General features: G+C 37.8%; 1 non-coding gene across 1 annotated transcript; it reads left to right on the top strand.

Moving 5' to 3' along the window:
• The first annotated feature begins 16,609 nt into the window (after positions 1 to 16,609).
• Positions 16,610 to 16,716, top strand: LOC143685256 (U6 spliceosomal RNA). The gene has a single exon (XR_013176504.1). It is a non-coding gene; the product is annotated as a U6 spliceosomal RNA (small nuclear RNA).
• The last annotated feature ends 206 nt before the right edge of the window (positions 16,717 to 16,922 follow it).

Genomic DNA, 16,922 nt, shown 5'->3' with positions numbered 1-16,922 from the left:
CTAGCTGTCTCTTTAGCACACTTTCAACCAATGTTTTCAGATTCACTTTCCACCACTTCCAGAATTTCCAATTTTGCCTTTTTATCTGCACATATTTTATGTGTCTTGTGTTTGAATTAGACACTAGACAAGTAAACATTTGCACACAAATGACAGATTCCTATGACCACTTGATTTCCAAAAGTTTTCCAAAAAAAAAAATGTGCTAGGTACAGACACAAAAGGGTTATATAGGCATACTTGTTGTGGTGGTTAGATTCAGTTGTCAACCTGACCAGGTGAAGGCACCTAGTTCTGTTGCTGTGGATATGAGCCCATGGTACGTGAAGCTCATCTGTTGATGATTTACATCTGCAGTTAGCTAGGAGGTGTGCCTGCTGCAATGAATGACATTTGACTTAATTGGCTGGTGCTTAAATGAGAGAGCTCAACGTAGCACAGCCTAAGCAGCTCAGCATTCCTCATCTCAACACTTGCAGCTCAGCCCAGGCCTTTGGAGATGCAGAAAGAAGTCACCCCAGGAAAGTTGTTGGAACCCAGATGCCTGGAGAGAAGGCCAGCAGGGACCATGCTGTGCCTTCCCATATAAGAAAGAACCTCAGAAGGAAGTTAGCTGCCTTTCCTCTGAAGAACTAATGAAATAAATCCCCTTTTATTAAAAGCCAATCCATCTCTAGTGGGTTGCATTCTGGCAGCTAGCAAACTAGTACACTTGTTTTATTTTCTTGTGCTTTGCAGATATTGCTTTTTCTTGTGCTTTGCAGATATTGCTTTTTTCTTTTTTTTACAAATTAAGGTTTATGGCAACCCTGAATTAAGCAAGTTCATTTGTCCAATAGTATGTGCTTACTTTATGTGTTTGTGTCATATTTTCATGTTTCCTGTAATATTTCAAGATTTTTCATTATTAAATATGTTACAGTTATCTGTCATCAATGGTCTGTTACTATTGTAATTATTTTGGGTGCCATGAACCACACCCATATAAGGACATCAAACTTTAATCAATAAATGTATGTATTCTGACTGATCCACTGAATGGCCATTCCTCTGACTCTCTCCCTCATCTTGGGTCTCCCTAGTCCATGAGACACAACAATATTGCTTGAAATTAGGCCAGTTAATAATCCAACAATGGCCTTTAAGGGTTTAAATGAATGGAAATCCCTTCATATGTCCATAGCTACCACAGATAGTGATTCCTCTGATGGATCTGCAAAAAGTTCATTGAAAACTTTCTGGAAAGGAGTCACGATTCTAGATGACATAAAGAACATGGCATCACAAATTTGTGATTCATGGATGGAGGTCAAAACATCAATATCAACAGGAATTTGGAAGAAGTTGATTCCAACTTTCAGGGATGACTTTGGAGGGAGGTTCATGACTTCATGAAGGAAGTAATTACAGATGTGTTGGAAATGGTGGGAGAACTAGAATTGGAAGTGGAGCCTGAAGATGTGGCTGAATTGCTGCATTCTCTTAAACCTTGAATGGATGAGGAGTTTCTTCTTATGGATGAGCAAAAAAAGTGTTTTCTTGAGATGGAATCTATGACTGGTGAAGATGTAATGAATGTTGTCGAAATGACAAGAAAGGATTTAGAATAGTACACCAGCTTAGTTGATACTGCAGTGGCAAGGTGTATTAGTTAGGGTTCTCTAGAGAAACAGAATCAACAAGGAACACTTGCAAATATAAAATTTATGAAAGTGTCTCACGTGACCGTAGGAGCGCAGAGTCCAAAATCCACAGGGCAGGCTGCGAAGCCGACGACTCCAATGGATGGCCTGGATGAACTCCACAGGAGAGGCTCACCAGCCAAAGCAGGAATGCAACCTGTCTCCTCTGAGTCCTCCTTAAAAGGCTTCCCATGATTGCATTTAGCATCACTAATTGCAGAAGACACTCCCCTTTGGCTGATTACAAATGGAATCAGCTGTGGATGTAGCTAACATGATCATGACCTAATCCTATGAAATGTCCTCATTGCAACAGACAGGCCAGCGCTTGCCCAATCAGATGAACAGGTACCACAACTTGGCCAAGTTGACACCTGTCCCTAACCATGACACAAGGTTTGAGAGGATAGACTCCAATTTTGAAAGAGGTTCTACTGTGGGTAAAATGCTATCAAACTGCCTTTCATGAAAGATTTCTCTGTAGCATACAAGGCTGAGTTCATCAATGCTGTAAACTTCATTGCTATCTTATTTTAAGAAATTATGGAGCTACTGTATACTTCAGTAACCACCACCGTGATAAGTCAGCAGCCATCAACACTGAGGCAAAACTCTCCACCAGCAAAAAAGATTATGACTTGCTGAAGTCTCATACAATGGTTAGTATTTTTATAAACAAAGTATTTTAATTAAGATATATATTATATAACCTGGAACTTCAAACTTAGAGATTTGTAGAGTTAAGTACAGAATATTTTATCTGTAAGAATGAAGCTTTGGGTTCTGCCAACTCAGAATAAGTTTGTGTCTATAGGGAAAATTAGTGTAATAAAAGAAAGATTTGGCTTGGAACTTTCTCAGAGCAATATTTGCAAGAATAATGAAATGTACCATATAGAAACATAATTGAAAAAACATGTTCTAAAACTTAATCTGTTCCTGTGGTTGTGAAACCTTGTAAATAGGACCTTTTGATGAGGTTACTTCAGTTAAGGTGTGGCCTAAATGAATCAGGATGGGTCTTAATCCTATTACTGAAGATCTTGTAAGGATGGCCAAGAGATTGCCTCAACCAGCCCCAGAATACCATAAACTTCTGGGAGAAAGCATTGCCTTGATGACATCTTGATTTTGCATTTCTCAAGGCCTCAAAGCTGTGAACTAATAAATTCTTGTTGTATATGGCAGCCCATTGTAGGGTATTTGGTTTTGGTTTTGTTTTTTACAGTTTTATTGAGATATACTTATATAACATACAGACATCTGAAGTATACAATCACTGGCTCACAGTATCATCATGTAGTTGTGCATACATCCCCATGATCAATTATGGAACATTTTCATAACTCCAGAAAGGAAATAAAAACAAAAAATAAAACTCAAATCCTCCCATATCCCTTATCCCTCCCCTCCCACCCACCCTTTGACCGATAGTATGGGGTGGTACATTTGTTAACTGGTAATGAAAGCATAGCTCAGTTGCCCTTTAGTAACCGCATCATGCCAACTGGATATTTTTAGTCACTGTAATGTGTTCCAGACACAATAAGAAAGACACGTATCATTAACTCCCAATGTCTGGAAAACACCTTCATGCTGAAGGTTGAGCTTCTTTACTTCTGAAGATGTTCAACTTCCTGTAATCTGAGCTCCAAGTAGCACTTTAACATGCTTCCTTCTTTCCTTGCTTCTTTGGTATTCTCTGGAGTGCAAGGAGGCTCCTTCATTTACTTCCCAATAAACTTGATTTCCCTGGCATAAAAAAAAAATTACTGTTAACCATAGTCTATAGTGTGCAATAGGTACATTTTTCCTCATGTATCCATCTATTATTATTATTTTTTAACATTGTTCCCCCTATTATTTATTTATTTTTAATTCATATGTTTTACTCATTTGTCTATAATGTAGATAAAAGGAACATAAGACACAAGGTTTTCACAATCACACAGTCACACTATGAAAGCTATATCACTATACAATCATCTTCAAGAAACATGGCTACTGAAACACAGTTCTATAGTTTCAGGCACTTTCCTCTAGCCTCTCTAATACACCTTAGACTAAAAAGGGGATACTATATAACGCATAAGAATAACCTCCAGGATAAACTCTTGGCTCTGTTTGAAATCTCTCAGCCACTGATACTTTATTTTGTCTCATTTCTCTCTTCCCCATTTTGGTTGAGAAGCTTCTCTCAATTCCTTGATGCTGAATCCCAGCTCATTCTAGGATTTCTGTCCCACATTGCCAGTGAGATTTATAACCTGGGAGTCATATCCCACATAGAGAGAGGGAGAGCACTGAGTTTGTTTGCCATGTTGGCTGAGAGAGAGAGAGGCCACATCTGTACAACAAAGAGGTTCTCTGGGGGTGACTCTTAAGCATAATATTAAGTAGGCTTAGCCTATCCTTTGCAAGGATAACTTTCATAGGAACAAACTCCAAGATTGAGGGTTCAGCCTATGGATTTTGGTTGTCCCCACTGCTTGCGAGAATAATCAGGAATTCCCCAAATGGAGAAGTTGAATTTTCCCTCTTTCTTACCATTTCCCCAAGGGGACTTTGCAAATACATTTTTATTCACTATTCAAATCACTCTGAGATTTATCGGGCATCACACTGGACAAACCTACAAAATCTCAAGCCCTATTCAAGGTTCTGTTTACTTGTGGTGTTCAATTAACCTGTCCATATAAGTTATATTAGGAAATGCACAAGTCAAAATATAAATTTTGTACCAAATAAACATTTTTGGCTGTAGTCTCACGCAGAAGGTGACATTTTAAAATATGAATGATCATCTATTTTCAACATCCATTCCTTTTTCTTCCTCATGCAAAAACGTTTTTTAATTTGTGCATTTAGTCACTATCATTGTACACTCCAGGCATTCTTAGATTATACCATCTCAATCTTTATCATCTATCTTTCCTTCTTGTTTCATATGTACCCCCAGCCTTCTTCCCTCTGATTCTCACATTGAGCTTCATTCAGTGTACTTACATTATTGTGTTACAATCAGGTAGTATTGTGCTATTCATTTCCAAATTAAATTAATTTTTGTAGCTTAACATTCTTTATATTAAAGTTACTTTACAATATGGGCTAGGAGTATAGCCTTAGTTTAAGGAAGATTGGGTCAAACTTATTATTTGGGAACATAAGTAAACAGTGTAGAGTAATATTCCTAACTTTATTCTGATTCAGAACACACAATTCTCCCCCTCATAAGAAACAACCACATGGGGGAAGATAACCAAATAGAGCATCTCGAGATCAGTGTGCTCCATGGAAAAGTTAGAGAAGGGACAGAAGGGCAACTGAGTCAGCAATTTGGGAATGCAACTGACCTGGCAGAGCCTTCTGCACCATATAGGGTGGCCCTAGTTGCAGAGGCCAAGGAACTGAGAGGCAGAAAACTGGAGCCTGGCACGGAGGCACAGAGCCTAAGGGAGTGCATGGACAGGAGCTGGGGACTAGGAAGTAAGCCAGACCGCATTTCTTGGGCGCACTACCCTCAGCAGCACAGCCCCATGACCAGCGACTCACCCTAAACCCCACACACCCAAACCCTTTCACCCACTCCGATTCACTGTGCCTATAGCCCTACCTAATGACCAAATTAAAACATGAGAGGAGACACAAACATTGGAACAGTTTATCAAATATGTTCATACAGCTATACTTAATAAAATTAGTGGGATGGCAAATGACATAAAGGAAATCAAGAAGACAGCAGAAGAGCATAAAGAGGAATTTGATATAATAAATTAAAAAAAATAAAAATAGTGACTACCACAGAGATCAAAGTCTCTGTTGACCATTTAAAAACATACTATAGGAACATAACGTAATTTGAAGAGACAGAAGAAAAGATAAGTGAATTAGAGGACAGGATAACTGACTTCGAAGACTCAAAACAGCAAACAGCAAAATAAAAAAAGGATAAATTTGAATTGGATCTCAGGGAAATGATAGTCAACACAAAGCACACAAATACAAGAATTATCAGTGTCCCAGAAGGAGAAGAGAGGAGTAAAGTGCCAGGAAGAGCAGTTGAGTATATAAGGGGGAAAAACTTCACAACCCTCATAAAGGACATAAGTGTACATGTCAAAGAAGCCCAATGAACTCCAAACAGAATAAATCCAAATAGGCCTTCCCCAAAACACATACTAATCAGTCTGTCAAATGTTGAAGAGAAGCAGAAAGTCCTAGCAGCAGCAAGAGAAAAACAATCTACTACATACAAAGAAAACTAAATAAGATTGAGTTCAGACTACTCAACTAGCACCATGGAGGCAAGAAGGCAGTGGTATCAAGATCCTGAAAGTGAAAGACTTCCAGCCAAGAACTTTGTACTCGGTCAAATTGTCCTTCAAAACTGAAGGAGAGATTAAAATTTTCAAAGGCAAAGAAGTCCTGAAAGAATTTGTCAACAAGAGACCAGCCCTACAAGAAATACTAAAAGGAGTTCTGCCAGCTGAAAAAAAAGTTAGGAGAAGGAGGTCTGGAGGAGGGTACAGAATTGAAGAGTATGACTAAGAGTAATTTAAATTATACAAAGAGAAAGAGGGAAAAGAATACATAGATCTGACAAATAAAAAAGATAAGACGGTGGATTCAAAAAACGCCTTTTCAGTAATAACTTTGAATGTTAATGGACTAAACTCACCAATTAAAAGGTACAGATTGGCAGAATGGATTAAGAAACATAATCCAGACATATGCTGTTTACAAGCAATTCATCTTAGATACAAGGATACAAATAGATTGTAAGTGAAAGGATGGAAAAGATTTTCCAAGCAAGTTGTAACCAAAAGAAAACAGAAATAGCTATGCTAATATTGAGTGTAATAGACTTTAAATGTAAAAACATCATAAGAGACAAAGAAGGACACTATATACTAATTAAAGGGTCCATTCACCAAGAAGATATAACAATCATAAATGTTTATGCTCCCAATCGAGATGCTCCAAAGTGCATGGGACAGACCTTGGCAAAACTGAAGGGAGCAATAGATATCTCAACAATAGTAAGACACTTCAATACACCACTCTCCTCTATAGATAGAACAACCAGACAGAAGATCAACAAGGAAATAGAGACATTAAGTAACTTGATAAATGAATTAGACCTAACACACATATACAGGTCATTGCATCCCAAAACACAAGGTTATACATTCCTCTCTAGTGCTCATGGAACATTCTCCAGGATAGATCATATGCTGGGGCACAAAACAGGTCTTTAAATTTAAAAACATTGAGATTATCCAAAGCACTTTCTCTGATCGCAATGGGATGAAACTGGATCTCAATAACCACCAAAGAATGAAAACATTCACAAATATATGGAGATTAAATAACACCCTCTTAAACATCCAATGGGTCAAAGAAGAAATTGCTAGAGAAATCAGTAGCCATCTGGAGAGGAATGAAAATGAGAATACAACTTATAAGAACTTATGGGATGCAGCAAAGGCTGTGCTGAGAGGAAAAATTATTGCCCTAAATGCCTTTATTAAAAAACAAGAAAGAGTAAATATCAAGGACTTAACAGCACACCTGAAGGAACTTGAGAAAGAATAGCAAACTAACCCCAAAGCAAATAGAAGAAAATATGAATGATGAATCATTAAATTGATATCTCTTTTAGTCTCCAGTATTTTAGAGCAGCTAGAAGTAAAAACTTAAAATTGTAGAATTGAACCCATGTCAAACTCTGAAATATGTTCTATAACTAATTGTGGTGTTGTGCTTTGAAATGTATAGCTTTTTTGTATGTATGCTATTTTTCACAGAAAAAGAAGGAAAAAAGTCAATTATGATGATAAAAAATATTTAAGCCTTCTAGCCTCCTATATTCTGGAGCAGGTAGAAGGAAAAATCTGAGAGGATCATATGGTAGCCAATGACAAACTCCGGGATGTGTCCTGTAACTACTTGTTGAAGAGTGCTTTGAAAACTATTGCTTTTTTATTTCTTTGCTTTGTATATATGTTATACCATACAATTTAAAAGTTATAAAAAAGAAATGACTGTGTGGGTAGATTACCAAATCATTTCCTAAAGGACAGTGCTACAACTGGGTCATCACAACCAACTGACATACTTTTTCATTCATTCAGCAAATACATATTGAGCGTGTATTAGGGCCAGAAATTATTCTAGATCCTGGGGATAAAAAACAGTTAGATATGAATATAAAATAGATGAGATCCCTACTTTCATGGAGCTTACACTCACATGGGGGACAAATACAAGAATGTGATTTAAAAATAAATAAATAAGAATTATATCAAGCAGTACTAAGTGCTACACAGAGAATTCAACCCTGGTGAGATTAGAGTAACTGGATGGTCATTTCAAATTGAGTCACCAGGAAAAACCTCTTGAAAGAAGTAAAATTTAAAGAGAGATCTGAAGAACAAAAAGAGTACCATGCAAACATCAAGTTGAGAAGCATTCCAGGTGGAGGAAAGAACTGGTGCAAAAACCACAAAGTAGAAACAAGATAGCCATGTTTAAGAATAAGAAAGAAGCGCAGCATGTCCAGAATGTAGAAACTTCAAGAAAGAATGGCAGAAGTTCAGATTGGAAAGGTAAGGAGGGACCAGATCATCAAACTTTAAAAGCTGAGACAATATATTTGGATTTTATTTTTTTGTACAATAGAAAGCTATTGTTATTGAAAAAAGCCACCTGAAATCTGGAGTCAAATTCACTAAGAATTAGAATTTAAACTGGGAAAAAAGTTTTCAGTGCTACATTCAGCACTCAGTAAAATCTTTTCTAAGACACTGAGACAGAATCTTAGAGTTTGAAGGAATATTATGGAGTGTCAAACCACCATTTTATAGATAAGGAAACTGAGGGCCTGGGAAAAAAAGGCATGGCTCAGATTGCTTCATTAATGGCTAAGATAAACATCTCCTAAAATAATTAAGGGCAACTGAAATGTCCAGAACACATCCTAAACTCAAAGCTGACATTAATCAGAAAAAAATGCCCTTTAACTGGTCATATACTGGACCGTGAATTTGATGCATACGACCCAACCTAGAATGTCTTGTATTTCTTGACAGCTCCTGATCTCTATCTAAAGCTGAACATTAACATGAACCTAGATTGTGTGATCATATTTGTTTTCCAAAAGGAATTAAGTTACATTCCAAAGATTACTGAAAACTTGCTTTTCAGGAAACAAAAAAATAATTGGAATATCACTTAGGCTATTCAGTGCAAAAATGGCTTCCATCTCCCCACAGAAGCTTTGAATAACCAGCAAGAACTGGCAGAAAGATCTTACTTAAGGCTCCAGAAGACAGTTAAAGGACTGCTGTGACAGGGCAAGCACCTTGTCCCTCATGTTCTTAAAAGTATTAGAATCTTGTGATGCCCTGACTGGCCCCTAAAAACAAGGTATATAAATTACTTTTAGATATAATGCTACTACACACTTAGACTAAAGTACAGAATAAACATCACATTTATATGCACTGAGAAACCAAAAAATTTATGGGGACCAGTTGTTTGGTCAAGCAAGCACTGGCCTGATTGTTACTATGAGGATATTTCATGGATTTAAATCATTAGTCAGTTGATTGCATCTATGGTCAATTACATCTACAATCAACAAAAGAGATTGTCTTCAACAATGAAAGAAGTCTCATCCAATCACTTGAAGGCCTTAAAGGGAGTAATGATGATTTCAGCAATCAAAGAGTTTCTCTCTACTCTGGCCAGAAAGCTTCTCCTGAAGAATCCACTGATTCTCACTGAACTCTAACCTTCATCAGAGTTACCAACTTGCAACTATTCCTATGGAATTTAGATTTGCCAATCCCCACAGTTACATGAATCATTCCTATGATGTCTCATAATATTTACACTGTCAGTTCTGTTTCTCTGGAGAACCCTGAATAGTACAGCCTCTAAGTATCTTGCTTTCTCTTCCAATAACTTTTGTCTCCTCCCTACCTTTCAGAATATAGTCTTGGAGAGAGAGGGGAAAATGCTTATTTTTTATGACTAAAAATATTATGATATGAGAGCTCTGCTTTTAAAAAACAAAAATTAAAGCTCTTAAGGAACTTGGTGCTGAAGTCTTGACAACACCTCATGGCTGGCACTCAGACCTTGTAAGAGAGAACCATACCTCTTTTGCCTGAACTCCTGAGGAGAGCACCACACAGGTGGTACATGAATATCTGATGAGGGAATTATTTATGGGGTGCTTGGATTCCTAAGGGGCTCCTTGAACAGCTGGTGCTCAGATCTCTGAGAGGACTGCACATCTAATCCTTGGACTAGATGGAGGTTGAGGGCAGGAGTGCCACACAGTAGCACCTAAATCTCTGAATCAGGGCATCTTGGGGCTGCTACATAATACTCTGAGGGGGGATTGCACATCTGATGCTAAGACCTCTAAGGAGGGGGTAGAGTACCTTACTCTACTCCTTGGCATACTGAAAAATGCAGGAGATGGAGTTGTGTGCTCTTCCAATAGTTACTACTGCTGGAGGGGTGCTGGCAGAGCTGGAAATCCTCCTGCTTGCCAATCTCTTACCAATTAGAGCTGCAATTGTATGTTGAAAATGTAGTTTGCATACTCAACCCTGGCAAACAGAGAGCCAAGTATAGAAGGATGGACTTAGGCAAGAAAACAATAGGTATATAGCTAGCAGAGTATGAAAGGGAATGTGTTTTTGGAGGGAAGGATGAAGAGGATACTTTAAAATACTGTGAAAGAAATACATGTTAAACAAATAAAGCTATTTGAGAAATACTGGATTCAAGACTGAGTTCTCAGATGGTCCACTGTGGCTCAGTAGGTAAGAGTGCTTGCCTGCCATGCCTGAGGACCCAGGTTCGATTCCCGGTGCCTGCCCATGTTAAAAAAAAAAAAAAAAAAGACTAAGTTCTGTCTTCTGGCTTCAATCTAAGAAGCTTATAATTTATTGGTTTTTATCAATAAAAGTTGAAACTTATTTTCATAAGTTATTTAAGGGTATAAAATATGGCTATGCTAGCAATGAATAGCACCCCAAGGAAATGAGATCCTAAAGACAGATACCTTTAGCTTAAGCAACAAAGAAAACAAAATCTTGGCCTCCACCCACTTGAGCAAAGGCCTACAATAGGAAACCTCAAAAGTTTTAATCTGAATGATCTGTACTATCACCCAATGGATGAGGCCAATTTCAAAAGAGACAGGGTAATGTTCACAATGAGTACAATCAGCCCAGCCACATATAGCCTGCCCACTTCCGATCACAGATTCTGAGTTCATCTGTGGCTTTCTTGGGGCTACTGCTCTAGCTCTACCTCCTGATTTGGGCTTTCATTTTCCTGTTTGTTATCCATGTGCTCCTCACTTCCCCCTTCCTCTTTGCCCCTTCCCCCAATATTTAATTCAAGTCATCTCTGATTTCTATTATTTTTAGTGTCTAATTCCAGTTTGAACACAATTTTTAAGGTGCCTCTCCCTGGAATACATCCTTGACATGATCTATATACCTCCCACTTTAAAGGTTCTAACAGCCCTGATTCAACACCTCTTCTCCTGAGTGAACAGAAATGAAAGTCATTTATTTTATCCTGGCACCTAATCACCATGTTATGACCTACCTAGGGCCTTCATTCCATCTAGAATTATTAATTTGGTTCCTGAAAGCCTCTTCTATGGTCCACAAGGAACATTTGGGGTCCTGGAAGTCTGTTGGAAAAGTAATTGTGATGCTAAAAGGAGGGGGGCTACCTAGAAACCAGGCAGAGTGAAGGTCATTGCCAGGACCTCCAGTTGCTACCCAACTATATCTAGAGATGGGTTTCCATGAAGAAAAGAACTGGTGGTTCACATATAATTGAACATAAATCAAAAAGTGAAAGATTAAGTACTTTTCAAATGATAAAGTATCCAAATGCTAAGTTATTTTCTTTTCCCTAGAAATAAAAATAAGCTTTGGCTATTTTCAGACTGATTACAAAGGGTTTTATTCTGGATTTTATTGAAGCTGATGCATTTAGTTGCTTTCTCTGTGTGGCAAAAAGCCATGCTTACCTAAATAACTCATATCTTGCTGCCATCCTAATTGATCTACAATTCACTTTGAGAAGCTCTTAACAATCTTTCTTTCTATTTTGAAATACTTCATAGGGCATTTAGGCTGGTGTTCAAGTATGCAACCTTCCTTATAAGCATTTTAAAAATAGACAGCAGAAGTTTAAATATTTACTGACCCTCCTCTCTCCAAGGTCAGCAACTAGTTAAATCCAATGATATTTTATCTGCCCATATTCTACCTCTTTAGTTCAGTCAAAAAACATTTACTGAAAGAGTATTGAGCATCAAACTCTAGTTTAGGCCTTTCTAATCCTGAAAGGAATGATTATGCAAATATTATGAGATTCATTATAGGGATTAGCACACATGACAGTGGGGGTTGGCAAATCAAAATTCTGTAGGGTGAGGACTTAAGGGCAAAGACACAAACGGACATTTGCACACCAATGTTTATAGCAGCATTATTTACAATTGCAAGGAAATGGAAACAGCCAAAATGTCCATCAACAGACAAGTGGCTAAACAAACTGTGGTATATACATACGATGGAATATTATGCATTTCTAAGACAGAATAAACTTATGAAGTATGTAACAACATGAATGGACCTTAAGGACATTATGCTGAGTGAGATTAGCCAAAAAATAAAGGACAAATACTGTATGGTCTCACTGATATGAACCAACATTAGTGAATAAACTTGGAATATGTCACTGGTAACAGAGACCATCAGGAGATAGAAATAGGGTAAGATAGTGGGTAATTGGAGCTGAAGGGATACGGACTGTGCAACAGGACTGGATACAAAAACTCAGAAATGGACAGCACAATACTACCTAACTGTAATGTAATTATGTTAAAACACTGAATGAAGCTGCATGTAAGAATGATAGAGGGAGGAGGGCTGGGGGCATAAATGAAATCACAAAGAAAAATAGATGGTAAAGATCGAGATGGTATAATCTAGGAATGCCTAGTGTATAATAATAGTGAAATGTACAATGTACAAATTTTAAAAATGTTTTTGCATGAGGAAGAACAGAGGATTGTCATTATTGCAGGGTGCTGAAAATAGATAACTAATACTTTAAAATGTCACATTATGTGTGAGACTAAAGCAAAAAATATTTATTTGTTACAAAATTTAGATTTTGACTAGAGCATTTCCTAATATAACTCATGTAGATAGTTTGATTGAATGTCATAAGTACTTGGAATCTCAGGTAGCACATGAGATTTTGTTGGTTTGTCCAGAGTGATCCCCTGATGAATCCCAGAATGATTTGATCAGTGACTCAAAAAGTATTTGCAAGCCCCCTTCAGGGAATGGTGAGAGTGGGGAGAAATTCAGCTTCCCGAGGTTGAATTCTTGATATTCTCACAAGCACTGTGGACAACCAAAGCTATAGGCTGAGCCCCCAGTCTTGGGGTTTGTTCACATGAAACTTAACCCCACAAAAGATAGGTCAAGTCTACTTAAAATTGAGGCCTAAGAGTCACCTCCAAGAGAGACTCTTTTGTTGCTCAGATGTGGCCTCTCTCTCCAGCCAATATGATGAGCAGTCTCACCACCCTCCCCCTGTCTGTGTGGGACATGACTCCCAGGGGTGTGGACCTTCCTGGCAATGTGGGACAAAGATCCTGGAATGAGCTGAGACTCAGCATCAAAGGACTGAGAAAAACCCTAGAATGAGCTGACAATTAACATCAAGAGACTGAGAGAAACTTCTCGACCAAAAGGGGGAAGAGTAAAATGAGGCAAAGTGTCAATGGCTGAGAGATTCCAAACAGAGTAGAGAGGTTATCCTGGAGGTTATTCTTACGCATTAAGTAGATATCACCTTGTTGTTCAAGATGTAGTGGAGAGGCTGGAGGGAATTGCCTGAAAATGTTGTGCTGTGTTCCAGTAGCCATGCTTCTTGATGATGATTGAACAATGATATAGCTTTCACAATGAGACTCTGTGAATGTGAAAACCTTATGTCTGATGCTCCTTTTAGCTACTATATCAACAGAAGAGTAGAACATATGGAATAAAAATAAATAATAGGGGGAACAAATGTTAAAATAAATTCAGTTTGAAATAGTGGTAAATGAAAGCGAGGGGTAAGGGGTATGGTACGTATAGTTATTTTTCTCTATTATCATTTTATTTCTTTTTTTGTTGTCTTTTTATTTCTTTTTCTAAATCAATGCAAATGTACTAAAAAATGATGAATATGCAACTATGTGATGATATTAAGAATTACTGATTATATATGTAGAATGGAATGATTTCTAAATGTTTTGTTTGTTGATTTTTTTTAATTAATTAAAAAAAAAATTCTGTAGGGCAAGCCACAAATTGGAAACTCTGAAGGAGGTGAATTTGAATTCCCCAGAAGTTAGCTGGCTGAAGTAGAGAAACATATGAGCAAATATTAAAACATACTGTGGAAAAATGTAGGCAGAGGTGACATCATCAACATGGCAACGTAAACAGCTACTAAAAAACATTCCCCAGAGGTTCAGTGAATAAATGAACAATTCTCAGTTATTCAGAACTCTTGAGGAAGGTATAGACTGGAGAAGGATGCTGCAAATGATGAATCAAGGAAATAAAATTATCAGGTAGAAAACTTCCATCCCAAACCAGCTAGTTTTCTCCCTTCCCCCTCACTCATTCTCATGCAGCACAGTCCCAGGAGCAGCAGATGGGATCCCTTCTACCTCCCACCATGGACACAGAATATAAAATCTCTCACACCCCAGTGAGAAAGATCCATACCTATATCCAGACACAGAGAACCAAGTCCACAGGGGCCCACAGAAGGACTTAAGCCACTGGGGAGGGCAGAATATAAAAAAGCAATAAAAAGGAGTTTCCAAAATGGAGGCTTAGGAAAGGAATGTCAGAATTTTTTCCCAAAGAATTAAGTAGCCGAGGAGAATTTGTCTAAATCAACTGCTTGGGGACCTGGGGAACAGGGGAAGACCTTTCAAGGCCCAGGTCAGTGAGGGATGAAGAGTGAGAAAACACAGACCATATTTCCAGCCATGGGTCCAGCCCCCACCCTTGAGGGAAATAGCAGAAAATGGCCAGAAACTGGCCTGAAGGAGAGCTGCAGACTAGGTCAATTGGTGGAACCCTCCACTGCAGGTAAAGCAGGGAACACAGCCAGTGAAGTTAGGATATAGGAAGTCCACATTTTCAGCCCTGTTCAGTCAGACACTGCCACGCTTCAGGCAGTAAACAGCTTCTGAGGACGATTAAGTCACTGAAGAGTGCCATCTGACGAGTGCCATCTGCTGGGCAGGCTGGAAAGTGCAAATGAAACAGCAGGGCTTTCAGAGTCCTACCGGACCCTATCCCAGGCCTATTGTTGGTTTACATGCCCTGCATAGGTACCTGGCCTGGTAATGTCTGAGAAATACTGGGAAAGCAATGCCTTAATACAAACACAGAAAACAACTAAATCCTACTCAAGAAAGGAAAAATGACCTTCAGAACAGACCCATCACAGAACCATATCTAGTACCTTTTATTGTGTTGGAAAAACCAGCAAAATCTTTTGGAATGGTTAGGAAGCTGCAGCTGGAAAAGTACTTTGGGAACTATGCAATCAAGATATCTCATGGCAGGTGGGCCACGGTGGCTCAGCAGGTAAGGGTGCTTGCCTGCCATGCCCGAGGACCCGGGTTCGTTTCCTGGTGCCTACCCATGTGAAAAAAAAAAAAAAAAAAGATATCTCATGGCATATCAAAAGAAAAATCTTCAGAGCAGTGTTGGCTTTTATTTGAATTTTTTCATCTCAGTTTTTTATTTTGAATCTCCTTCATTGGCATTGTTATTTGGTCATAAAGAAGGGACAGATGTATACTTGTCAATTTTTTAACGTATTTTGCCTGAATATAAGCAAGACTATTTAAAGAGCTAGTCTTTATTGGGGTTTTTCCCCTTCCAACTGATATTAAAAAGAGGAAGTTGCACAGATTTCTCCTTGCATAATCTCTTGCAGTATCCTTAGCACAATTTGGTAATGATTTTTAAGCTTTTACATCATGCACTCATAAACTGTTTCTTACAAAAATAAATGAAACCATTATTTCTCCCCACAATGTTGTCATGTAATTTATTTTCATGTGTTTACTTCATAAACACAATGCAAGACTGAGATTTGGATTACTCATATGTTTTATCATGGATCATGCATAATGTCTCAGGAGAATAAAATAGCAATTCATTAAAAAGAAAAAATTAGACCAATCAGTATAAGGAGATGAGCAGATAGCAGGAAAAAAAATCACAAGACTTACTAAAACTCAAGAAGAAATGGCCCAGTCAAAGCAAAAAATCAAAAAGTTAGAGGAGACGTAGAATCTGGAACTAATAAAAGATGTACAAACAAACCTCCTGAATCAATTCAAAGAAATGAAAGAAAATGTGTATAAAGAGATAAAGGATATTAAGAAGACACTAGAGTAGTATAAAGAAGAATCTGAGAGAATATGGAAAAAATAACAGGCATTGTGGAAATAAAACACTCTAGATGAAATGAAAAATAAGCTGGAGACACAGAACAGATTAGAAGAGGTAGAAGAAACTCAGCACACTAGAAGATAGAGCAAATGAATTTGCATAGACGAAAAAACAAATGGAGGGAAAAAATAGAATATTTTAAGCAGGGTCTCTATTGAAAATACAAAGTGCACAAAAATATGCATCATAGGTTTCCCAAAAAAAGAAGAGAAGGGAAAAGGACCAAGAAGAATAGTCAAAGAAATAATAGCTAAAAATTTCCCAACCTTTATAAATGACATAAATATGCAAATCCAAAAGGCCCAATGTACTCCAAACAGATAAGATCTGAACAGAGTGCTTGCTTTGGCAGCACATATACTAAAATTGGAACAATATAGAGAAGATTAGCATGGCCCCTGCACAAGGATGACATGCAAATTTGTGAAGCGTTCCATATTTTTGTGATTGTGAAAACCTTGTGTCTAATGCTCCTTTTATCTACCTTGTCAACAGGTGAGTAGAACATATGGAATAAAAATAAACAATAGGGGTAACAAATGTTTATAATAAATTTACTTTCAAATGCTAGTGATCAATGAAAGGGGGGGTAAGGGGTATATTATATATAATTTTTTTCTATCTTCGTTTTATTTCTTTTTCTGAATAG

The sequence above is a fragment of the Tamandua tetradactyla genome, chromosome 5, assembly GCF_023851605.1.
Source record: "Tamandua tetradactyla isolate mTamTet1 chromosome 5, mTamTet1.pri, whole genome shotgun sequence".
In the NCBI taxonomy this organism is placed as follows: Eukaryota; Metazoa; Chordata; class Mammalia; order Pilosa; family Myrmecophagidae; genus Tamandua; species Tamandua tetradactyla.
This window is presented reverse-complemented; position numbering and strand designations above follow the sequence as displayed.